A 25,862-nucleotide genomic window follows, 5' to 3' on the forward strand; every position below is an offset into this window, starting at 1 on the left:
GAGTGAGTACATAACATTCTGCATAGGAACCCATGTGCGGAAACGTAACGTTTTCTTTCTACAACGGTCTCACTTCAGATGTGTAACGCGTCCACGTCAGGTGATTGAAAGAGAAAAGTCTCAGAACTGCTTGTCCTAGTATGCACTAGCGTAGACAGGATGACATGGACTATTTCTTGTGGAGTCCTATGCAATGTTTAATTTACGAGACTCCTGTAGCGACAGAGGAAGATCAGCTGGCACCACTTCTGGCCACTGCACTAGAAACTGAAGAGCCGTCAGGTGGAACGGAGAGTGTGTACCAGAACATGTTTCGTAGGCACCAATTTCCGTATTGGTGGTCGCCATATCGAGCAGCTTCTGTAAGGCATCAGCACTGTTCTATATATGCAGTATAATGGGTTCTTTTCTGTTTCGTAAACACATACCGTTTAAGTGTGAATACAAACAAATGTGCTTAAATCATAAAGGGATGTTTCGTTACGCGTAGTTCCCAATTGTTACCTAATAATTATATTGCTTCACGCCTGATTCAGTTCCTAAAGGAGAAATAGATGAGTTAAATATCTGAATTTAAACCATCGGACGTGGATTTCTGTTCAAAATATTATGTACTGACTCCCCTCTACAAGTACTAGAAGTTTGTAACGGGAATTTCCGAACACCCTATGTATGGAGAGTCGGTTCCATAAACGGCGTCCCCATTATCCCAAATGTAAGCAAACACAAAAATCAGGTCCGATTCGCGTGTTTATTATCACGGCAGTCATACCAGATGCTCAAAACGTTGACCTTGATCATTGCCACAAGCTATAAACTCAATCTGGAGAAACAATGCTGCACGTAGAATATCTGAGTTAACGGCAGCACAGGACCGTGTTATGAGAAATTTCATGCCTTCGAGGGTCATCCGTGTTTCCTAATAGACGACTCGTTTAACTTTTCGCCGTAGATAAAAGTGTAGAAGTGTTAAGTTTGGTGGGCGTGCAGACCACTTTGCGTTTCCTGAACGACCGTTACAGTGCTCTCCAAAGAGAGTCTGCCATTACATTTCCGGAAAGGGAGGGACATCTGCCATATGTTGGTACCCACTGATTGCCCTAAGTCCATTGGGATGTCTTCCAATAACGGCGATAGCAGCTTATCTTAGAAACTCTAGATACTTGAGTGTATTTAGATTCCTATGAACAACAAAAAAGGGACCAATGATGTGGGTCTTGAAAAACACGCACCAAACGTTGATAGATCAAGAGAATTGGTATTATACAATTATTTGAGCCAGCGTGGATATTGAAATAACGATTAGCGCACTTTGTGAAGATTAATTTGCCCAGGGTTTGTAATCGATGCCTCATCCTTAAAAAATTTTTGATATATATGCCGTGTCATTTTGCACGTTTCGTAGATAAGATTCGGAGAATCTTAATCAATTTGGGATTTTGGAGGTCATTACCATGAACCTGAGAGGCAGCAAAATGTGATGAGGATGAATGCGATCGAATGTCGCGTTCGCAGGACACTCCTTTGGTTCAACCTTCTCCCACGTCCGAAATGCCTCTTGGTGAAACTTCCATTCTGTGTTACTGCTGCTAAAATATTATTTCATTTCTTTCATCAGTTACTCTTATTTTTCGTTGACATATTTCGTTCTCCACAGTTCCAGTCTCTAGACCTTTCTTTATAATGTTTGTAAAGAGAGATCGTGGGTGTTTGGCACAATCTGGATACTCTTCAGCGTGCAACCGCACCGCAGCCTTAGTGATTTAGCGATCTTCTCCATAACCGATATTCACTTTTTCGAATGTGGTACACATTGTGAATGTCTCAATACCTTTACGTCAAGTTATCTAACTTCAACAACTGCAGAACACAGACTGACTGGTTTCAAGCGCACACATAAACACAAGAACCATACCTGAGTTACGTATTTGATTTCATGTGATATAATACAACGGACTTTTGTGGAACCTCTTCTCTTCACGGTGGGACAGTGGTTTGCTGTTCTATTATCTTAATACTGTCGATCAAGTCCTATATATGTTACCTCATTGAAATAGTTCTTTCCAACGCCACAGCAAAAGTGTATAGCTCCATTAGCAGAAAATTCAGTGTCGCAATTCAGCGACTGTAGACGACAGAAACTACTTGTGAACATCAGGAAATTCTCCAGATTGCCAGCTATAACATTTGGTGAAAAGCACACATCGATACATTTATTCAGTCTGGATTTATTTGAGGTAGTCTATCCTAGCTGCCTCACCCTGTATAGTACTAATGTGTACAAATGTAGAGTAAGTTCTAGTACCCAGTCGAAAAATTCAGAAGGAGCATACAGAGAATAGTCATTAGTCCGATGCCGCCTAAATAACAATGAAGGAAAGGGAACTGAAGTTTCTCTCATTTCATAATCAAACTGAAATAACTGGAAATTCATACTGTATTCATCACATATTGCCAACGGCCTTGCCGCAGTGGTAACACCGGTTCCCGTCAGATCACCGAAGTTAAGCGCTGTCGGGCTGGGCTAGCACTTGGATGGGTGACCACCCGGTCTTCCGAGCGCTGTTGATAATCGGGGTGCACTCAGCCCTTGTGGGGCAAACTAAGGAGCTACTTGATTGAGAAGTAGCGGCTCCGGTCTCGGAAACTGACATCGGCCGGGAGAGCTGTGTGCTGACCACATGCCCCTCTATATCCGCATTCAGTGACGCCTATGGGCTGAGGATGACACGGCGGCCGATCAGTACCGTTGGGCCTTCATGGCCTGTTCGGGAGGAGTTAAGTTTTTTTTATTCAGCACATATTAAAACAAAAATCGTTGTAATACTAAAATTGACGTAGGAGAGGATTACTCAGATCAAGGAGATTGTGGAAAGTAGAAGAGAGATTCAGTCCTCACGTTCGGCCGATTATTAATCTAAAACATCCAATCAAAACACCTCCAGCCATTCAGATTTCAAGTTTTATTTTGTTTGTGCAACCAGTTTCAGCGTTACATTACGCCGTCTTCATGCCCCCTGATCGACTTGTAGGAACAGTCCCATCTCTGGTCCAATCAAAATATGGTCGAGCATTCAGGGATCCCTTCGATCATCACTTGGTCCGCTGTGCTAAGAAGAAATCTACGGACACCAGTCACTGAAAGTTGGCCTCTATTTTGACTGGACCAGTGGTGGGATTCTTCCTACGTCGGTCATGGAGCCTGAAGATGGCATAATGTAGCGCAGAAATAAAATAAAACTGAAAATTTGACTGGGCTGAGGAGTTTTGATTTGACGCTCTGTATTGAACAGCCAAGGTCCTGCAACCACCTTGTACAAAGATGGACTTACAAAGATTAGTAGTTTGTCTGCTGTGTCCTTTCCGCTGAATAGTTAGTAGAAGAGAATTCGATATAAGTTTACAGTCAAGGCATTTTACGATCCACGTCATTTTAGTATTAATCAGACAGAGTTGGGTTGGGTTGTTTTGGGGAAGAGACCACACTGCGAGGTCATCGGTCTCATCGGATTAGGGAAGGATGGAGAAGGAAGTCGGCCGTGCCCTTTCAAAGGAACCATCCCGGCATTTGCCTGGAGCGATTTAGGGAAATCACGGAAAACCTAAATGAGGATGGCCGGACGCGGGATTCGACCGTCGTCCTCCCGAATGCGAGTCCAGTGTGCTAACCACTGCGCCACCTCGCTCGGTTCAGACAGAGTCTTAGTAAATGGATTCATGAAATGAATTAGAATATGCGTTAAAATAATGAGACCTACCCATATAGCCGCATGGTCCTTCCGAGATTCGGGGAGGAGCACCGGTCCTGGTTGCAATCCTCCGGGCAGATTAACGACGTGGGCCAGTGTGCCAAAGAGGCTGTATGTGGTCTTTAGGTGGTTTCCCATATCCGATTAGTTGAATGCCGGGCTAGTATTAATGTCCCACGAGTTACACCATTCGCAAACATTTATTGACCGAGTATACAAAATACGTCCGGGCGACGGGGTGGAGTGAGGGGAGGAGTGGAGGGACGATTACAGTGGCCATCCTCTGACATCCGTCACCGTGTAAATACTGGACAAACACTAGAGAAAGAAGAAGAAAGTTAAAATAATGAAAGAAAGAAAGGTGGTTACTAGAATAGTGATCCTGGAAAGACGCAGAAAGTTCGAGGTAGACATTCCGCGTACGGAGCACACGGACAATTAGTTTGCTCCGCGTGTCAGCGCGTAGAAAAGGCAGGAAAGGCGGCGAGCCTGATAGAAAGTACTTCCGGGAGTACTGGTCCAGCTGTGGCGGCCGGCAGCCGGTGGAAGCGCGCGCGCTCGCGACCACCGACCACCGGGAACAAGTTTAGAACTACTCGTTCTCCAGTCGTCAGAGTGGTTCCCGCCGAGCAGCGTGTCTAAATGGTTGCGTCGGGTTTTTATGGCCGCCGCATCCTCTCGGCCATGTGATACTGCTTGCCTCAAGGGACCGTGTTGTGGAATACAGTCCTGAGACAGGAATGTTCAAGTTATCGTTCCTTCAACATCGAGGTCGTTTGAGATGGAGATGGCTTTAGGGAAAGGAAACATGAATCACAATGATTGGTGGACACTTCAGTCTCACACGTCCGTCATGAGACTACAGTCGCTTAAGAACTGTTCAATCAAGTTCGATTAGCGATTACAGCATTGATACCCTGTGCATATCGTAGTCATTACTCTGTACACACAAATACCAATACACTTACACTTACACATAAACTAGGGTCTTATTTTTTTTTCTTTTTGTCTGGTATGTACTGACCAGGAATTAAATTGCAAAGAGTTCCCATCCTCCATTTCTGATCTAGTGTTTCAGAACGTTTGCTTGGTTTCTAAACAATGTTTGATCTAGACTCCCAAACACTCCCAATACATCCTGCGCCCCAATGCCATCTCACCTAGTATTTGGGTGAAGATACCCTCATTCGACAATGAGTCAAAACTTGAATGTCCACTCTACCTCGAAAAACAAACAAAAATAAAGTTCGATGAAGTTGTCTGCCAACTCTGTAGTTAATGGCATGGTCGTAAATGGTTTTATTGAAAGTAGTTATTTAATACGTGATCGAGAACATGTTCTGTTCAAACAGCATTGGTTAGCCCCTTCTTCTAGTTATACTAACCTTATGAAAGAACGTGCTGCTACTACCGGCTATGCTCCTTTCGACTACAGGTTCACTGCAATTTCCAATGAAGCCAAATGTTTCTCGAAAGGTATTGTTCAATGAGGCTGAAGGAGTTGTTCAACAGATAATTATTCCGCTCTTAAACCCCATCACATTCCACAGGAGAGGGAAATTGCTCTGGCAGACTGTTGAATATGTGTGTACCCATACATCTGACCCCTTTCTGTACTAATGATAAGTTGAACTCTTATAGACATTGTTTTGGTTATAGCATTATACCCACACTTTACACTAGTTTTCAGGAAAGAGAAATGTTAGTAACGACAAATGACATTAATGAACATACGTATTATGATAGGTATCAAAATACCAAGACATTTTAAAAAGGCCCTGCAAGACGTTCTGGAACGAAAACCAGATATAAATTTCATAACACGCATCTGCGCTCTCAAAATATTATCCTTGTAGTTGAGCATTCACAAGTAATAAATCTGTAATTTATTTCTGCTTCGAAATATAGAGAATAAGTTAGTATCTTCATTTTTAAACGATCATTTTCAATCAGGCATCTTTGTATGAAAGATTGTAAGATAGGTACTAATAACCAATGGCAAGTTTCACCTCTTATTTTCTGTCATGAAGTAAACAGAAAGATATATGTTTAACTAAGAAAAGCGATAAAATACTAAATCAACACAAGATACTAAATCAATCTCACTTCTTGTCTCTCCGTGAAACGTGCCATTTAATCGCTTCACTATCCAGCTAACGTAGTATTTAACTCATTACTATATCTTCTCTATACGGTTAAGTGTATTCTTAAGGAGACGTCTTAGAGAGGCAATAGCTAATTAGTTTCCATTTTAACAATCTAACAGACTTCAGAGAGACTTTTCAGACACTCAGCGAATGTACGAAGTATTTGAGTGTCTTCAAAATGAAGGAAAGTCTCTATTATTGTTCGATAGGATTTACTCTCATTCTTATTGCATAAGGGGCGATCAAAAGGGCGTTACTGTAGGGTAGGTGCAACCAAGCGCGACGCCACTGCAGCTATATAAGCATCGACATGTAGGGAAGTAGTTAGTGTAGCTATCGAACGCAAACTTTTTGATTGCCCCTCGTTTATTAATGTTCTTCCACATTTTACAGACGCTGAAAATGACCTATTTCTGGTGGTGGAAACATTATACATAATCTTGTTAGAGCTAGTTCAATACGTGAAAAACTAGCCGAAATTTCCTTGTATATAATCGTTTTTCTGCAGACTGTCACTTAATTTGGAAAACTGTTGTAGATGCCATTTTAAGTGTTGCAAAAGCATGATTTGTTCTTGCCACCAAATATCTGACAGAAAACCAATTAACCAAATGAGGTTTACAATATTTTGACTTGACATGTTGACAGGGTCGTAAACTAGAAGTTACGTGTTTCAGATCTTCTAATGGCTAACTTGGAGAATTTCCCAGAACGAGAAATGCCAGCCTTTGGAGAGAAAGAGTTAAAACATTATTTTCCCCCTTATTCATCCATCAATGTTTTGTGGCGCAGTTCGACATAATTCTTCACTAAGTAGAAGTACTGTTGTTATGAATAGTTTAATGGGAATATTATGTGGCGACCATTTTCAACCCTCTTCTGTGAAACAAAGTGTGGCTGATTAAAGTTTCAAACCCGTCGACGAGGAAGTGATTAGAGACGCAGTACAGCCTCGTATAGAATAAGGAGTTACCAGTCTTCTGTCTGGTTTGCTGTGGCCCCCTGCGAGTTACTAATCTTGCGTCAACCTTTTCACTTCAGAGAAGGATTTGCACCGTAAGTTCTCAACAATTTATTGAATGTGTTCCAATCTCTATCTTCCCCTGCAGTTTGCACCTCCTTCCAGTACTATACATGATATTCCCTGATGTCATGATGTATGTCCTACCATCCTATCTCTGTTTCCTCGCCGATTCTGCAGAGAACCTTCTCATTTCTTACCTTATCTGTCCACTTAATTGTCAACACTCTTCTGTAACATCACATCTCAAACTTTGCGATTCTCTTCTTCTAGGTTTTCCCGCAGTCCTTGGTTTGCTAACGTACAATGCTGTGCTCAAAACGTACATTGAAAGAAATTTCTTCCTGAAATTAACACCTACGTTTAAAACTGTTAGACTTCTTTTGGTTAGAAATGTCCTCTTTGCCTGTGCTAGTCTGCTTTTCATGTCATTCTTACTTCGTGCAGCACGTGTTATTTTGCTTCCAAGTTAGCATAATTCCTTCGCCTACTTCGTGATCAGCAACTTTAATGTTAATTTTATCGCTGATCTCATTTTCCCTATTTTTCATTACTTTCGTCTTTCTTCGGTTTACCCTCTGTCCATATTCAGTAGTCACTAATCTGGTCATTCAGTCCGTTATCATAATGGTCGTCATCAAAATTCGTTGTGTTCATGGCTGAGCATCGTGACCCATGAGCCAGACGTCGCCATCGCAGACGTTTACGAGCTTCTCTCAGAGCTCTTTTCTGATCTGATGCATCCACGTACTCGCTGTTCTCCTCCTCTCTCTATAGCCCACGATCTCTCCTTCCACGATCATTTTTCTCCATGTCGTCTCACAACACGACTAAAAAACTGGAAAACAACACTGGACAAATTAGTACTTCTTTCGGTCAGTTTTATGTGCAGTATCCTGTGCCAGCAGCATACCTCAAATGCGTCAATTTGCTGCTTGTCTCTGGCCTTGAGGATCCTAGTTTCGCAATCATAAAAGAATGCGGTAAAAACGAGTTTTTCAACCAGACGAACCCTTGTGGTGTTCGTTATCGCTCGGCTCTGACGGAGAGCTCCTTCGTGGTGTCCGCAGCTCGTGGTCTCGCGGTCGCGTTCTCGCTTCCCGAGCACGCCGGCACGGTAGCTCAGCGTGTTCGGTCAGACGGTTAGCTACCCTCTGTAATAAAAAAACTGAGTGACTGGATCAATAACGAACTTCAACGGGCGTCAGGGGACGTCCGCCTCGAACAATTGCAACGAACTCTAACGAACAAAATGAGATTAAAAAAAAGAGCACGGGGTCCCAGGTTAGATTCCGGCGGGGTCAGGGAGTTTCCCCTGTTTCGAGATGACGGGGTGTTTGTGTTCTCCTTATCATTTCATCATCATTCATGAAAGTGCCGCGATTGGACTGAGCAAAGGTTGTGGATTTGTACGGGCGCTGATAAGCGCGCAGTTGAGCGTCCCACAAACCAAACATCATCATCATAGCGTAGATGATACACCAAAGGGACTACTCAGACTTTGGGTCTAGTTTTATACTTACTACTGTCCCGTGTCCGATTTTTGTAATGCTCCATTGTTCCCTTGTTCGGTTTTAGGAAGCGAACCGGAGAACAGGTTTGGCGACACCGTCTCCGGCCAGCCGCTTGAATCTTCGCGCGCAATGGCCTGATAGGCTAACTTATGCTCAATATATTGAATTCTTTTCTTAACGATTATTTCTCAGCGCATCCTACCCCGCAACACTCTTACAAGTTTTGTGGACTGTTTCTGATGACCACGCAGAATGAACAGCAAAGGCGAAAAATTCCACCCCTGTCGTATACTCCTTTTAATCTGAACACCCCCATCTTCATCTTCCGTTCTTATTGTCCATACATTAATGAGATTTGGAGTGCCACAGAAAGGAGTAAATTACGCAGTCATAAAAATATTTTATCTTCACGAGTCACTTTGAAATCTCCTGGGTAGTAAAAATAATTTTAAAAACGATTGAAATACTATCTACAGACGGCTCGTTATATTCTAAAGTACTTTTATAATGGATGGTGCTATTCGTTTGAGTAGGTGTTTTTTCTGCAACACAAAACCAGTAAGTTCACATATTTCAGAAAAGAGAAGTATACAGGCTGTAAACGACAATTGTTTACAAGGTACTACAGTGATGCAGGAGTAGTGGAGGCGAACAATTTGATCCAGGACACTTGTGGTCTGCCAAACTGGGAAGCTGCCTCAAATTGACCAACAGAAGTCACTAAAGCACACTGCATGCACATCGCGTGAGAGTTTCGGTATGCTCTCGCTCTGTTACGCCACTGGCTTAACACTATTATTTTTAAATTTCTCGTCAAAGTAGTGAACGAAACAAGACTCTTGTAAATGTTATGCAAAAATTCATTACATTTACAATTCGATCCACACTTAACCACTACAAGTGCAGCAGTTTGATTTTCAGAAGGCTAGACAAAACGGTGACTGTTTGTGTTAAATTTATTCTCTCAGAATTCACAATACTTTGAATTGAAATTTACACAAACCTCAATTTTATATTTGGTAAGTGCACGAGCAAGAGGTTTTTAATATTCGAGGACAATTTTAGCCAAAATCATGCGAGAGGCGCATTCGCTGTAGCTTAGGTGGCTTTTGTAGGCCAATTTAAAGCTCTTTGCCATCTTGATAGCTTTTGCTTCCTTGCTGATGAGTTCGTTGTAGACGGGATGTTGAAGCCAAATCTTCTTTCCTTGAAAGCTTTATCTGTCATGCTGAGTCGACACGCCACCCAGTCATAACGAATTTTCACTGACGTGGAACTAATATAAGGGGTCCAGAATGAGATTTTCACGCTGCAGCGGAGTGTGCGCTGATATGAAACTTCCTCGCATATTAAAACTGTGTGCCGGATCGAGACTCGAACTCGGGACCTTTGCCTTTCACGGGGAAGTGCTCTACCATCTGAGCTACGCAAGCACGACTCACGCCCCGTCCTCACAGCTTTACTTCCACCAGTATCTCGCCTCCTACTTTGCAAACTGTGGCTAAGCCATATCTCCGCAATATCCTTTCTTCCAGGAGTGCTAGTTCTGCAAGGTTCGCAGGAGAGCTCCTGTGAAGTTTGGAAAGTAGAAGACGAGGTACTGGCGGAAGTAAAGCTGTGAGGACGGGGCGTGAATCCTGATTGGGTAGCTCAGATGGTAGAGCACCTGCCCGCGAAAGGCAAAGGTCCCGAATTCGAGTCTCGGTCCGGCACACAGTTTTAATCTGCCAGGAAGTTTAATATAAGGGGTGGTCAAAGAGTTCCAGTTCGAAGGCCTTACAGTTCAGAATCGGCACGTCACTCAGGAAAAACCGCCGTGAGCATTGACGTAATCATCCCATCGACTCACCAGGTTGAAAATACCCGTTTGGTAAATCATCGTGTCCTGCTAAGTGAAGAAGTCCATAACTGCCTGATGTACATCGTCTTCCAATTGGAATCGTAGATCCTTCAAGGCTTTTTTTAAGGACCGAAGGCGTCAAACTCGCATTGGGAGAGATGAGGACTATAGGACGGATGATCGAGTGTCTCCCACCTGAGATGTAATTTCTGCTTTACGACATTATCGGTTGGGGACGTTCGTTATCATGAAGTAGCACCATTCCACAACTGTGGTTTTCGACAGACATGCTGCCCCGTACACATCCTTCATTATCCGATGGATGTGTGCCAGTGTGTGTCTTTCGGCAGCCAAGGAAGAATAACAACACTGTGGTCCTGTTAGGACGCATTTGGTAATAACGGCGTCGTAGCTCACTTTGCTGCATCTACCGCACGCACGTCTGAAAGACGCGAAAGCCACACAATCGCTTGCCTACATGCCGGTGCTTTTATAGCCGCATCAGAGTAGCGCTACGTTGCGCATACGCTGCAGCACAGCACCCAAACGCAATCGTTCGATCGCTCCTTGTAATAACCCAAATTAAAATACGCGCCTGGATATTGATGCGAGTAGAGGATCTTCAAATTACAGAGGTCTTGCATCAACAATTTGTTAACAAAGGTACGAGTATTGACATTGATGTCTGCTTTACGTGTTACAATTATCGAGTAACGCAGAGTAGCTAGAACTCAGACTCACTACGAAAGTAGAACACCGTGCATCCAAAACATTACCAGTCAACGACTTACAGCTAATATTTATTGTGATGCACACGTAAAAACCTTTGCAAATAACAACCGATATAACAAGCATAGCCGCAATTATCGTAGCGATTGTGGCACAATAAAACTGAGTTAACACTCATTGAGTTAACAACATTTTTTAACGATACTGATATAACAAAAAAATGGCTCTGAGCACTATGGGACTTAACTTCTGAGGTCATCAGTCCCCTAGAACTTAGAACTACTTAAACCTAACTAACCTAAGAACATCACACACATCCATGCCCGAAGCAGGATTCGAACCTGCGACCGTAGCGGTCGCGCGGTTCCAGACTGTAGCGCCTAGAACCGCTCGGCCACCCCGGCCGGCTACTGACGTAACAGATACGTTTTACAACCTTATTTCATGCCTGCGACTACACTTAACTTCAAAAGTACTGTTTTATTTCTCTGTAATCAAAGGATTCCAATGACGATTATCGGAGTTACTGGCATTTTATGGCCGGCCGGTGTGGCCGTGCGGTTAAAGGCGCTTCAGTCTGGAACCGCGTGACCGCTCCGGTCGCAGGTTCGAATCCTGCCTCAGGCATGGATGTGTGTGATGTCCTTAGGTTAGTTAGGTTTAAGTAGTTCTGAGTTCTAGGGGACTGATGACCACAGATGTTAAGTCCCATAGTGCTCAGAGCCATTTGAACCATTTGAATTTTGGCATTTTATGATCAAATAAGAAGAATAACGTATGCGAGTGTGCATTCAGAAGTGTGTGTGTGTGTGTGTGTGTGTGTGTGTGTCCATGTATATCCGTATATCAGTTTGGTAATACGATTCCTTTTTAATTTGGATCTAGCTAAGTTATTAAAGGCAACGTCCTTGCCGCAGTGGTAACATCGGTTCCCGTCAGATTACCGAAGTTAAACCCTGTCGGGTTAGGCTAGCACTTGGAAGGTGACTATCTGGTCTGCCGGACGCTGTTGGCGACGGGGTGCACTCAGCCCATGTGAGGCAAACTGAGGAGCTACTTGATTGAGAAGCAGCGGCTCCGGTCTCGGAAACTGACATACGGCCGGGATAGCGGTGTGTTGACCACATGCCCCTCCATATCCGCTTCCAGTGACGCCTTTGGGCTGCGGATGACACGGAGGGCGGTCGGCACATCATTGAGCCCTCATGGCCTGTTCGGGCAGAGTTAAGTTTTTTTGTTTTAAGTTGTGAACCGATTGTACTTGTACTTGTATTCGTAATTGTATCGATTAACGGCATTAAAATTCCCTGTAAGTTTGTCAGAGTTAGGAGCTAAGCCGCCCTTTTTTTTTTTTTTTTTTTTTTTTTTTTTTTTTTTGAGACGCGTATAGTGAGGAGTTCACTAAATTCGAGTGGAAAAAGCTTCGGAAAAAATGGAGACAGACTACCCAACCAAAACAAATCTAATGCCTTACAATCACACAAAAAGTAATTAAGATGCGAAATACGGATTAACTTATGATGAAACAAAAGTAATGAAATGTACTTGGGTAACGTACAAATTTGTTTTTTTTAAAAAAAAAAAAGAAAAGAAAAAAAAGAGCGGACTCTATCTCAATCATTATAGCTAACGTCTGTTGTAATTGGATAACAATGACTTATTCCTCCTCTTTCTGCGCGTATCCACATTTAAGGTATGTCCATATATTCCCTGCACTAGACTGAAACAATGTTTTGGTTCTACCAAATTTCCGTGTAAGTGCTTGAATTATTCTTTCCAGTGGGTAACCTCAACCACACAGTTGGCCGCAGGAGAATAGCTTGCGTTCCTCAGCGGTACACATAGGCGCAACGTACGTGTAACCACCTCGGAGTTGGAGGAGACTAGACTAGCAGGTGTTTCCTGCAGAGAGGTAGCAGCCTTTTCGGTAGTCTCAAAGGCGTCTACATGACTGACTTATGTGGCATTGTAACGGTATCCAACAATGCCTTTCTATGTCGGTACTGCATCACGGCTGTAGTAACAGCTGTCAGCCGTCATATTTTGGAGGGCATGCAGCTCTACTGTACGGTTTAATGTTGACAACAATCCGACGTATAAGTAAAGTAAATCTCCATCGAAATAGGGCGACGACCACTCAGGAGAATATCGTAATCGTTGAACAGGAAATCTCAGGACGGAGAGGCGTATACAATCAGTTTCGCGCTGAAGAACACAACAGCAGTACAGCAGCATCGTCAGTGGATAATTTCTTCTGTTGTTACGAAATACTGTAATTCATTCGCCTTGATATATATTACCCCAACTTTTGACTTGCAATATACTACACACTGTGGTTCATGGTGTGGGTTCCTGTAGTCATGTCCTAGTTCATGAACCACGGGCAACGTATGAGTGGCCAAGTAAGTGGTCCCGACAGTCGGGATACCAGTTACTTTGGAATAAGGCTGGGCATCTCGGACACATTCTGAGTCGTGGTCACCTTTGTGCTCATACGGCAAAGACTACCAAATCCACCGGTTAGTCCCTCAGCCGTTAGGGGTAAAACCCAATGGGACTCGGGGCAAGTAAGGCTAGCAACCTGCTTCCCTGGTACTTTAAATATGATGCTGGCAACAATCAGAGCAAAATGCCTCGGACCTTTGGAGGTGACGGGAGTCCCACCTCTAACTGACAGACCAGGAACTCCTAAGATACGAATTGGCAAACAAATGGTAATGAGATGGGGAGCTATTAATATCAATGGGGGCTACTCTGGGAAGAAGGTAGAGCTGGCAGAGGCTGAAGTAAGATGGGGCTGGACGTTTTAGCTGTTAGTGACATTCGAGTAAGGGGTGAGAAAGAAGAGGAAGTGGGAGAATACAAGGTCTACCTGTCAGGAGTCAAAGCAGGAATAGCACAATGGGGTGTAGGGCTTTACATCAGGAAAGAAATGGAACCCAGCGTAGTTGCAATAAGGTATGTAAACGAACGACTGATGTGGATAGATTTGACAGTGTCTAGCAAGAAAATTAGGATTGTGTCAGTATATTCGCATTGTGAAGGGACAGATCAAGATAAGATGGATAGTTTTTATGAGGCACTCAGTGATGTAGTTGTTAGAGTAAAGGACAAGGACAGTGTTCTGCTCATGGGGGATTTTAACGCCAGGATTGTAAATCGAACAGAAGGGTATGAGAAGGTTATGGGTAAATTTGGAGAGGATATGGAGGCAAACAGGAACGGGAAACAACTCTTGGATTTCTGTGCCAGTATGGGCTTAGTAATCACAAACTCCTTTTTTAAACATAAGAACATTCACCGGTATACTTGGGAAGGCAGGGGAACCAGATCTGTCATTGACTATATAATAACAGATCAGGAATTCAGGAAGGCTGTGAGGGACACACGTGTATTCAGGGGATTCTTTGATGACACTGATCATTATTTAATCTGCAGTGAAATTGGGATTGTGAGGCCGAAAGTGCAGGAGGTCAGGTCCATATGTAGGAGGATAAGAGTGGAGAAACTTCAGGATAAGGAAATCAGGCACAAGTACATAACAGCGATTTCAGAAAGGTACCAGTTAGATGAATGTAGTCAATTACAGTCATTGGAAAAGGAATGGACAAGGTACAGGGACACAGTACTAGAAGTGGCTAAAGAATGTCTTGGACCAGTAGTGTGTAACAGTATGATGAAGCAAACAGCTTGGTGGAATGATACGGTCAAGGCAGCCTGTAAAAGGAAAAAGAAGGCGTATCAAAAATGGCTACATACCAGAACCCAGGTAGACAGAGAAAGTTATGTTGAAGAAAGAAACAAAGCCAAACAGATAATTGCAGCATCCAAGAAGAAATCGTGGGAAGACTTTGGAAACAGGTTGGAGACTATGGGTCAAGCTGCTGGAAAACCATTCTGGAGTGTAATTAGCAGTCTTCGAAAGGGAGGTAAGAAGGAAATGACAAGTATTTTGGACAGGTCAGGAAAACTACTGGTGAATCATGTGGATGCCTTGGGCAGATGAAGGGAATATTTTGAAGAGTTGCTCAATGTAGGTGAAAATGCGATCAGTAATGTTTCAGATTTCGAGGTAGAATGGGATAGGAATGATGATGGAAATAGGATCACATTTGAGGAAGTGGAAAAAATGGTCAATAGATTGCAGTGCAATAAAGCGGCTGGGGTGGATGAAATTAAGTCGGAACTCATGAAATACAGTGGAATGTCAGGTCTTAAATGGCTACACAGGATAATTGAAATGGCCTGGGAGTCGGGACAGGTTCCATCAGACTGGACAAAAGCAGTAATCACACCAATCTTTAAACATGGAAACAGAGAAGATTGTAACAACTACAGAGGTATCTCTTTAATCAGCGTCGTGGATAAAATCTTCTCAGGTATTGTTGAAAGGAAAGTGCGAGTATTAGTTGAGGACCAATTGGATGACAATCAGTGTGGGTTTAGGCCTCTTAGAGGTTGTCAGGACCAGATCTTTAGCTTACGGCAAATAATAGAGAAGTGTTATGAGTGGAACAGGGAACTGTTTCTATGCTTTATAGATCTAGAAAAGGCATATGACCGGGTTCCTAGAAGGAAGTTATTGTCTGTTCTACAAGATTATGGAATAGGAGGCAAACTTTTGCAAGCAATTAAAGGTCTTTGCATGGATAGTCAGGCAGCAGTTAGAGTTGACGGTAAATTGAGTTCATGGTTCAGAGTAGTTTCAGGGGTAAGACAAGGCTGCAACCTGTCTCCACTGTTGTTCATATTATTTATGGACCATATGTTGAAAACAATAGACTGGCTGGGTGAGACAGAGATATGTGAACACAAAATAAGCAGTCTTGCATATGCGGATGACTTAGTTGTGATGGCAGATTCGATTGAAAGTTTGCAAAGTAATATTTCAGAGCTAGATCAGAAATGTAAGGACTATGGTATGAAGATTAGCATCTCCAAAACGAAAGTAATGTCAGTGGGAAAGAAATATAAACGGATTGAGTGCCAAATAGGAGGAACAAAGTTAGAACAGGTGGACGGTTTCAAGTACTTAGGATGCATATTCTCACAGGATGACAACATAGTGAAAGAACTGGAAGCGAGGTGTAGCAAAGCTAATGCAGTGAGCACTCAGCTACGATCTACTCTCTTCTGCAAGAAGGAAGTCAGTACCAAGACTAAGTTATCTGTGCACCGTTCAATCTTTCGACCAACTTTGTTGTATGGGAGCGAAAGCTGGGTGGATTCAGGTTACCTTATCAACAAGGTTCAGGTTACGGATATGAAAGTAGCTAGGATGATTGCAGGTACTAGTAGATGGGAACAATGGCAGGAGGGTGTCCACAATGAGGAAATCAAAGAAAAACTGGGAATGAACTCTATAGATGTAGCAGTCAGGGCGAACAGGCTTAGATGATGGGGTCATGTTACACGCATGGGAGAAGCAAGGTTACCCAAGAGAGTCATGGATTCAGCAGTAGAGGGTACCTGGATTCGGTTAAGAATGATTTTGAAGTAATAGGTTTAACATCAGAAGAGGCACCAATGTTAGCACTGAATAGGGGATCATGGAGGAACTGTATAAGGGGGGCTATGCTCCAGACTGAACGCTGAAAGGCATAATCAGTCTTAAATGATGATGATGATGATGATATATTACACACTACAGAGCCTTGTCCCTCTCTTGTAACCATACCAGATCCTTCCACTGCTGACTGCTAGTGCAGTATTCTACGTTTAACAGACGTCTCTTAAACAAAGACAGAAGGAACTTGCGAGGGGCGTTCAATACGAAATGCAACACGCTTTTTTGCTGGGATAAATTCGTGGGATTTTTTGTGGACGCCGTCGAATATTTTCGCTTCAGCTCCTATAGTTTCGTGAAGTTCCGATTGGTGGCGGCGTTATACGTAGCCTTCAAAAAGGCGTCTGTAACGGAAGTGCGTTCCAAGCGGAGAGTTGTCATTGGCGGAAAACCAGAGCATCGCAGATATTCACAGACGCTTGCAGTATGTCTACCGTGAACTGGCGCAGTGACTCGTCGGAGGAGACGCCTGTCATAATTGCATCTGTCCGATCTACCGCTTACCGGCCGGACGCACACAACTGTGAGCACTGCAATGTTGTAACGTCCTGAAACTCTCATTCGAGGTGATCGAAAGATCACAATCACACACCTCGTTGCTCAACTGGACGTCTCTGTTGCTAGTGCTGACATACTCGTCCACCAGTTGGTGTACTCAAAGATGTGTGCCATCTGGGTTCCTCTCCGCCTGACCGAAGAGAGTAAAGAGCTACTAATGACTATTTGTACGGTACTGCTTGCGCTTTGCGAGGCTGCTCGTGACAGCTTTTTGTAGAACATCGTCAAAGGTTATGAAATAGGGGCTCATCACATCGAACCGCCAAAATCATACCGATGGTCTCCTGGGAATCTGAAGTGGTTATTCTGTTTGATGCGCCCTTTATGGTGCAGCGATCAACTGTAAAGTGTATTGCGCTACGCTCAGGAGATTGAAGAAACGACTCCAGCGTATTCCTCGCAACAAAAATACAAACACACTTCTCCTTCTCCATGACAACGCAAGGCCTCACACAAGTCTGCACACCAGAGAGGAACTCACAAAACTGCATTGCACTGTTCTTCCTTATCCGCCTTGAAACTCGGATCTCACACATTCTGACTTCCGCGTGCTACGCTCAACGAGTGAGGCATTCCGCGGGGAGCAGTACGTGGATGATGAGAAGGTTACTGGCGCAGCGAGACGTTGTCTCCGACCTCGACAAGGAGAGTGGCTCCATGCGGGCATATAGGTCGTACATGTAAGGCGGCAAAGGCCGACGCATCGAAAGGAGATTATGTTGAAAAACAAGGTTTTATAGCCAAAAGAGTGGGGAGTAACATGATTGCATTGGAATCCCGAATGAAACCAACCTGCTTTCAGAAAAAAATCTTGCGTTAGTTACTAAACGACCCTCATACATTCTGTTATAATAAACATAGATTTTAGGTGGACTATCTCTGACTCATTTCACGCTTATCTCTTAAAACGAAATGCAGGTCATAGGTAATGGTGCAACATAGCTATTATCATCTAGGAAGACGGAAGGGTCCACATCTCACTCATAAAGGCACAGAAAAACGGGCTATACATGGTCGTCCAGAATGATTAAATACACATTCTGGTTTATCTTCATGGCAACCTGAATGAGTGGACTCAAGTCACGGTATGATTGTACAAACAACTACCGCGAAAAACATCATAGAGCCACCTCCAGGGTGAACTACAGCCTCCACACACTGCACCTTAAACGCTTCATTGGTCCGCACCTGCACTCGACACCCATTGGATCATACTACTCGCATCCAGGCAGTTACTTTCCCTTTTTTATTTCTTTTTTCCCCCACTGAAGAGATGCAGCTTTGCCCCTTCAGCAACGGCCTTTTCCAAAGTAAACGACTCTAAATGTCCATTGTATGCCATTGCCTGCGTAGTGTTCGCTCTAAAGAAGGTTGAGATGGACCTCTATCAACTGACAATAGCAATTCCTGTAGTATTTGAAATCGATTTTCTTTGACAAAGACTAACACTTGTCTCCGGTCATGTCTGATAGTACCTCTTCATGACTGCTGTTCTCACGCCGTATTACATGCCTGCGAGTGGCACATCATTCACTGTCGGCACTTTGCAGTCCCTGCAAATAGATCAACAAAACCGGAAACGTCATTCTCCTTGTGGTCTGGTGCACAGGCAAGCATGATAGCTCGTTTGTGCTACTCTGTCATACCCCAACGTTGGTTACTCCACACAACCGGCTGGCATAAAACGCACCACTCCATTGTCATAACTTTCGTCGGCAGTAGTGTGTCTCATCACCTGGTTCCAGTTCTACACCATGTGCGGTGGCTGTCTAATACTTTGTCTGATGAGCTTATTAGGTGAACAGACGAAACTTGCAAGTGTCGGAGTGGCTGTTTACAGGAGAAGAAGGACGTTCAGTAGCACTTTTTCTTCCTTTGCTAAACACGGACACAGTCATGACATATATTATGAATTATTTACATGATGATATGATAATGATCTACTCAGAGAATGAGCATCGGGGAGCAGTTGCAGGTTCTAGGCGATGTCCTAGTGGAGGTGGTCTGCCTATTATGAAGTGTCAAGTGTGTATCTATCGTGTTAGGAGTGTGACGAGTGCTTGTGCAGCGTACTGTTAACGTTTGTGTTGTTATGAATAAAGGGAAGTGACAGCGTGAAACCCGGACCGGCATATAGCCTACACCTCTCCAATAGTACCAAGGAGGCCGCCGAGTTTAACGTCTCCATTCGACGGACGGGTCCCGATCAACAGTGTATAACAAATCTTAACGAGGGGAAAACTGATATAATGAAGCGTACGATACCAGTCTTTTACCATATTTCTAATAACGAACCCGATCGACGAACCTAAATTGCCAAATTACGTAAATTTCTGGTTTGTTTGTGAAGTTAGACAACCAAATACAAAGCCACAAGATAATAACCATTCTATCACACTCTAAAACAATCCAAAAAATAATTTTAAAGAACAGTAGCATGCCGAAAAAATGTAAGTTATTCTCAGATCGTAATGTTTAGTTTCAATGAAAACAGGAGTACTTACGAAAATCGAAAATCTGTTCCATTGTGTCTCCAGCAATATTTTATTATTCAATAGTTAGCATTAGATCTCCTGATTGTAAAAACACATAGAACTTCACTCAAAATCTTGCAATGTGCATAAAATTTTAAATTTTGAAAAATGTAAACAAAACTTCCGAGTCAAACACTTTGAAACTTTCATTATTATTCTAGTGTTACATAAACTTTTTAAATTCGTAAATATGATTTACAAGCTATAACCAGTTGCGCACTTTCTTTATTTCTTTTTCGCTGCTTATAATTACCTGCTTATTCAATATGTGAGTTAATTTGACAGCATTATTCAACAATGTTCTAGAAAAACTCAATTTATTATATATACCTGCACTTGGCGCTACAGAAGGCTGCTCACTCCCAGCTGTAATCACGGACAGTCATGTTGTAGATCTGTGTTAAACTATATTGCTATACACTTCTTGGTAAACAATCGTGTCATAAATTGAAAAGCTGTGGACTGTTTTGTAAAGGAGGTTACGTAGAATGACAGGAGTTATACCGTTGTGACTATGCTTTCATCTGCATTTCTGAATTAATCTGAAAATGATCAAGTGTTAAGTTTTCTACCTGTACCACCCGGAGACCTCATGTATCATCCTGACGACAACAGTAGCCACAAACGGATACTAATAATATGAATATATTGGAACTCTTTACCGTATTGACAGAGGAACAAGATCATAGTTAATATATTAAGGAAGTGCATGAAAAACATCGATCCAAACTTTTCGTATTTGTACAACAGGTAGAGGATACTTTTCAAGTGTCACATGCCCTAATTTCATTAGCCACTGCGGAGAGGTTTGGAATTTAGTACAGGACATTGGTGAAAACAATGGTGATCGGGAACACCATATACCGGCACTAAAAATTTTCCCACACCAGGATTCGAACCGACTTACTTACGAGCCAAGCTCCATTACACTAAGCGTGCATTAACGACCTTTTCTTGTTTATGTCATTTTGCTCGTTATTTCGTTATTGATCGGTTCATTTGTTTGGGGCTGATGTACTATGACACCTATTCAAATTCATCGTTAATCCATTCACTTAGTTTTTTATTACAGAAGGCAGCTAACCCTCTGACCGAACACGCTGAGCTACCGTGCCGGTAACATCGGCTACGGTGGCGGGTTGTTTCTAGCGGTAGTGAGCGATAAAAAGAGTTTCATGAAGTGTTTGAGCTACACACATATCTGGTGTGTATTACTCATCTGATTTAAACGGCAAGCTTGAAGTCTGCGCATCTCTGTTTTATGTTGTGTCTCTTTTACTACGGTTGTTTATATCTACTGTATCTTTCTTGCACATTTTTCTACTGATACATCTCCGTATCCACTCGTTTCTGTCTAACGTACAGATGAAGTTAACCTCTAGTTTCTCAGTTCCGTAAAAATAATAACATAATGTCTTTTGCTCTGAAGTTCGTTGAAATTTGCCATGCCGGTTTCACCCAAGCCTTAATGCACCGCTGATCACTCCTGACTACATTATTAACAGTTTCGGTCGATCCAATTCGTTCTGGCTGCACTATAAATTTTGATGTTCGGTTCTCCACATATCTCCTCTGTAGCGTATTAAGTCAATACGTTTCTTACGTTTATGGCTGCAACACAAAATACTTTGACGGTTTGGTATGTTTCAGCAGTCTTAACACTCGCTGTTTTTTTTCAGTATTTCACAGCGGTTTATTTGGCCACTGACGTGGCACAAATGAAACCAATGAGATCTATTTCTGTCATAAGCATTTTACCTATATCCCCCTGTTAAATGGAGAAAAAATAATGAAAAATGTATCAGCTGCCATTATCTGAAATAGTGCCAGATAGTATATATATACTTTTACATTTATGATTTTTTTCGAGATCGTGTGTTTCGAAACAGATTTTTCTTTGTCCACGACACCGCTGTTTGTCTCATTTGTATTTCCTACGAAATCTTCATAAGTAAATGGCGAGTTGTTTTTTACAGCTTCTATATACAAAATGTTGACGACTTAGCTGTCATTTTGTCGTATCACTGACAGCTCCATCGCTGTTAAGATGACTACCAGCACATAAAGTTGCAGATGAGTGCAGCAGCAGTTTTGACATATATTTGTTGGAGTGGCAACATTTTTATATTATGTGCTATTATCCATCATACCGATTCTTAATTGTATTCTTTGGTTCTGTGCTGACAGCAAGAGAACTGGGTCACAAAGAATCTTCCTTTGTGTATTCCGGCTACCAGCTCTTTATTGATATACGCATTTATTGATTCTTTTTATTTGGAAGAGTTGGCTCTCGTATTAACATGTCTTTGTAGTTGTCTTTGAGCATGCGGATATTCTTATTAAGTTTGTATTGTGCTGCTATATACCAGCATATTAAAACATTTACTGATTTTTACAATTTATTTCCATTCCTACACTAATCCTCGAGCTATGACATCAGCTGGTATGAGAAATATTCTGAGACGCGAAAGTATGTTTCACTCTTAAAGGCGCCATTACCATTCTCTGAATGTACACGGTACCGTGTCTTCTGTCCAGCGAAAAGTCTCATGCCAGTTCACACTGGAAAGCCGACCTGGATTACTTGGCAAGCAGTTGTATTTAGCGCGAGAGAACAATGGATCGTCTGCGTATTCCGTGGCAGTGATCCAATAGCAGGCCTGCATTTGCAAATCAGTCTCCATTATCTGACACCGATCGAACTTACCTAGTCCTAGTGCCCTAGAGTTGGATCACTGCGTGAAAAACTTCCGTCAGTTCAGAAGCTACATGCAATTTGCTTTCCGTGTCTAAAGATAAATGCAATAATCATCACACCAGAGAAGATTTAGAACAAAAAAAATGGTACGCCTGTACGAAATTCGCATACATTTAGGGAACTCGTGTAGAACACAAAATTGTTAGCAACACCGTAGCCGAGGAGACTCTTCTCTCCTTAGTCGAGTAGAATGGTTCCCCTGTTTCGTGAATTAGCAACTCATAGTAGGAAAGTGCAACTTACACAAAGGAGATTGCAAATAAAACACTCATGCGACCCATCCTAGAAATGTGCTGTGTAGGAAGGCACAAAGGGAAACACATTGCTTCCTCAATAACCTACTCTTCGCAAACAGCAACAAGGACACGCTGCTGGGCTTAAGCCATGTGACGAAGGTATCTCCATCAGCAGCTTCACACACCCTCGCTCCTTGCGACACTGTGCAGAGATTTTGCGTTCAGCTGAGGAGACTGGTGCACAATCTGTTGATGAGGAGCTGCACACCGAAACCTCCTCAGCCCTTACTGATAAAGTAAAAAGGGTTCGAACACGTTACTTCCAAGTCCAGCCAAGACCAAATATATGTTGACGACCTCGTGCATTCCACAGTGAAGAAGCGTGAGTCTGGGTACACAATTGTTCAGGATCACCGAACGTGGCTCCGACTCGACTGAGAGACTGAGAGTGTTCGGTCTGGTACACCTACTTGCGTGCTGACAGCTCTTGGGAACTTTTCTTACACTTTCTGAGCGTGCTGGGTTGTTCCATGATTTATTTATGAGATATGCAATAAGCAAATAAAATACGAACATATAAAGACCAAAATTGCATGTGACAGAATAATACTTTTAAATCCTATTTTGCTGCGGTCGCAGGTTCGAATCCTGCCTCGGGCATGGATGTGCGTGATGTCCTTAGGTTAATTAGGTTTAACAAGTTCTAAGTTCTAGGGGACTAATGACCTCAGCAGTTGAGTCCCATAGTGCTCAGAGCCATTTTTTGAAATCCTATTTTTACATCATCTCTGGTGTTAACTTCCTGCAACCCGTAAACTTGTATGATTTCTACTTTTGCTGAAACTGGCTTTTACTCATTCAGCACTAAGTCGAGATATTTGTATTGTGGTATGAGATTCATTCCTTTGATTTCAGCAGTATTTTTAACTTCACTGGCTACGCTTCTAGACCCCAATTCAATACCGAAACACCAGCCAGAAAATAAAAAAAAAAATGTACCTAGGTCCTCAACTCAAATGATGAAAATTTCGTAACATTTTAAAACTATGTATCGAGTTGGAAATCGTAAACGGAATGTTGTCTTTGGGGGTAAATACCCTCCTCCCTTCATAGCTTTAATTCCACTGGTACGTAATGCATAATCAGTGTAAAAACCTAACCTAAACTCCTCCCGAACAGGCCATGAAGGCCCAATAGTACCGACCGGCCGCCCTGTCATCCTCAGCCCATAGGTGTCAGTGGATCCGGATATGGCGGGGCATGTGGTAAGCACACCGCACTGCCAGCCGTATATCAGTTTCCGAGACCAGAGCCTCTACTTCTCAATCAAATACCTCCTCAGTTTGCTCAAAAGGGTTGAGTGCACCCCGCTTGTCAACAGCGCAGACAGGATGGTCACCCATCCAAGTGCTAGTCCATCCCGACAGCGCTTAACTTCGGTGATATGACGGGAACCGGTGTTACCACTGCGGCAAGGCCGTTGGCGTAATCATTGTAACGCACAGTAATTTATTTAGTATGGAATCCCCTGTTTTCTCTGATAGAATATTTGCCCACTGATACCACGTACTATTAGATACAACGCTTTGTGTTAATTCAGTTTGTATAATACACAATGTTAAAAATATCACGTTCTCACTGCCGTTGCAATTCGCATATCCATGGATATGTTCTTCGATCTCTCCCATGGTGACAGTTTCAAGATTATTTTGCGCAACAAGGTAGTTTGTTGTGGGGAGCCAAACAGCACATAAACTATATGTACACTGCAGCTTACATGCTTACTGCGCCTGTGTAGTGTGCTATAGTATAGTCAGGTGGCTTGCGGAGTATGGATGTAGATGTAGATGTCATTTGCAGAGAGATGTTTAAATGTGATACATCAATCGCAAGGTGCATTTAGTACATTCACAACGACAAATGGATGCATGAATGGACATAAAAAGAATGTAAGCGTAAAAAAAACACAACCATATAGTTGTAAATAGAAAGTCACACTGAAATGAGCTACGAATCATCACTACAAATCTCATTTCGAAATATGTATCAGTAAATAATTTTGTTTGTGTTATACGCCACTGAAGATTCCTAACTTGTATAGATAAAACATTTTCGCTAGACACAAATAACTCAGTAGCAAAAGGTGGAATTTGCCTCATCTGTACAATAAAGCATTTTGAATTATCAGTTTGGGAGAAATGACTGTCATTATTAACAATGATCTCTAGCTTTGTTGAACTGCCTTTCTCTCTATCCCTTCATCGTGCTTTTCGTGTTACTGAAAGAGCCAGCAACATCTCCATTTAGGTCGCACTATCTTCTGGTTTCTCCTGCTTACAGACCTGCCGCCCGTATCAGTAAACAGGGGAAATGCGTTACACAGAGTGAAGTCTAACACCAACGACAACATTTTCAAGGTTGTTAAGGGATATCACCTAAGTATTAAGGGTGGTCTCTCGTGACTCGTCACACAGCAATAACGTATTTATGAGTTATTCGTTTTGTCACCCTAGTAACCTTTGTTTCCGTTAAAAAACAACCACAAGAGTGAAAAGGCCTGTAATATGCAACCACCAAAACTTAGAACACAAAACACAAAGTAATGCAAGAACCCTCAGACGCAAAAGTACTGTGATGTGGTTGCCGTTCTTGTATTGCTTTCAGTGAAGCAACGCTCGAGGTGCATATGGGACAATCCATTATTAAAGCTATCCATACTACTGAGTATTACTGTTGAGGTATAACTAACACAGCCGGAAAAACAAAAAACGAAACAAAAGAGATGGAGAAACGGGCAGTGCTGAATGATAACAGCTTAAGGGTAAAGACAGCTGGCGTTGCTGTTATGAAAGTGTTATGAAGCGGAAAAGAAAAAAGTTTATTTCCGGACAAGACATACAACGCAGATATTTTCAGTGCAATGCAGGTATAAAGACAACTTGGGGTATGAAATCAAATTAAATGCAATTATTGAGTAAATAATCACCGGCTACCACTGGTTCCTTATACCAAAATACTCAGAAAGGGTCCCTGAACAACCTTCGAAATTCTATCGGTTGGATTTCGGTTTGCCTTGTACTGCGCATAGTTAAATAATGTTTCTTTAACGTGACAGCGGCGTCCCTAATAGATCTGGCAGAAAATAATTCTGACTCCTAAATGTTTCATGCAGTTCAACGTAAATAGAATGGGAGGCTAAAAACATATATC

The 25,862-nt window shown here is 42.5% G+C and overlaps 1 protein-coding gene and 1 pseudogene across 1 annotated transcript in view; one reads left to right on the top strand and one right to left on the bottom strand.

Moving 5' to 3' along the window:
- The window catches only part of LOC126482045 (elastin-like), a 175,254-nt gene that overhangs the window by 139,775 nt on the left and 9,617 nt on the right, over positions 1-25,862 (bottom strand). The window lies entirely within an intron of this gene.
- On the top strand, positions 2,454-2,571 carry LOC126482563 (5S ribosomal RNA; annotated as a pseudogene).

This window comes from Schistocerca serialis, chromosome 5, assembly GCF_023864345.2.
Source record: "Schistocerca serialis cubense isolate TAMUIC-IGC-003099 chromosome 5, iqSchSeri2.2, whole genome shotgun sequence".
NCBI lineage: Eukaryota > Metazoa > Arthropoda > Insecta > Orthoptera > Acrididae > Schistocerca > Schistocerca serialis.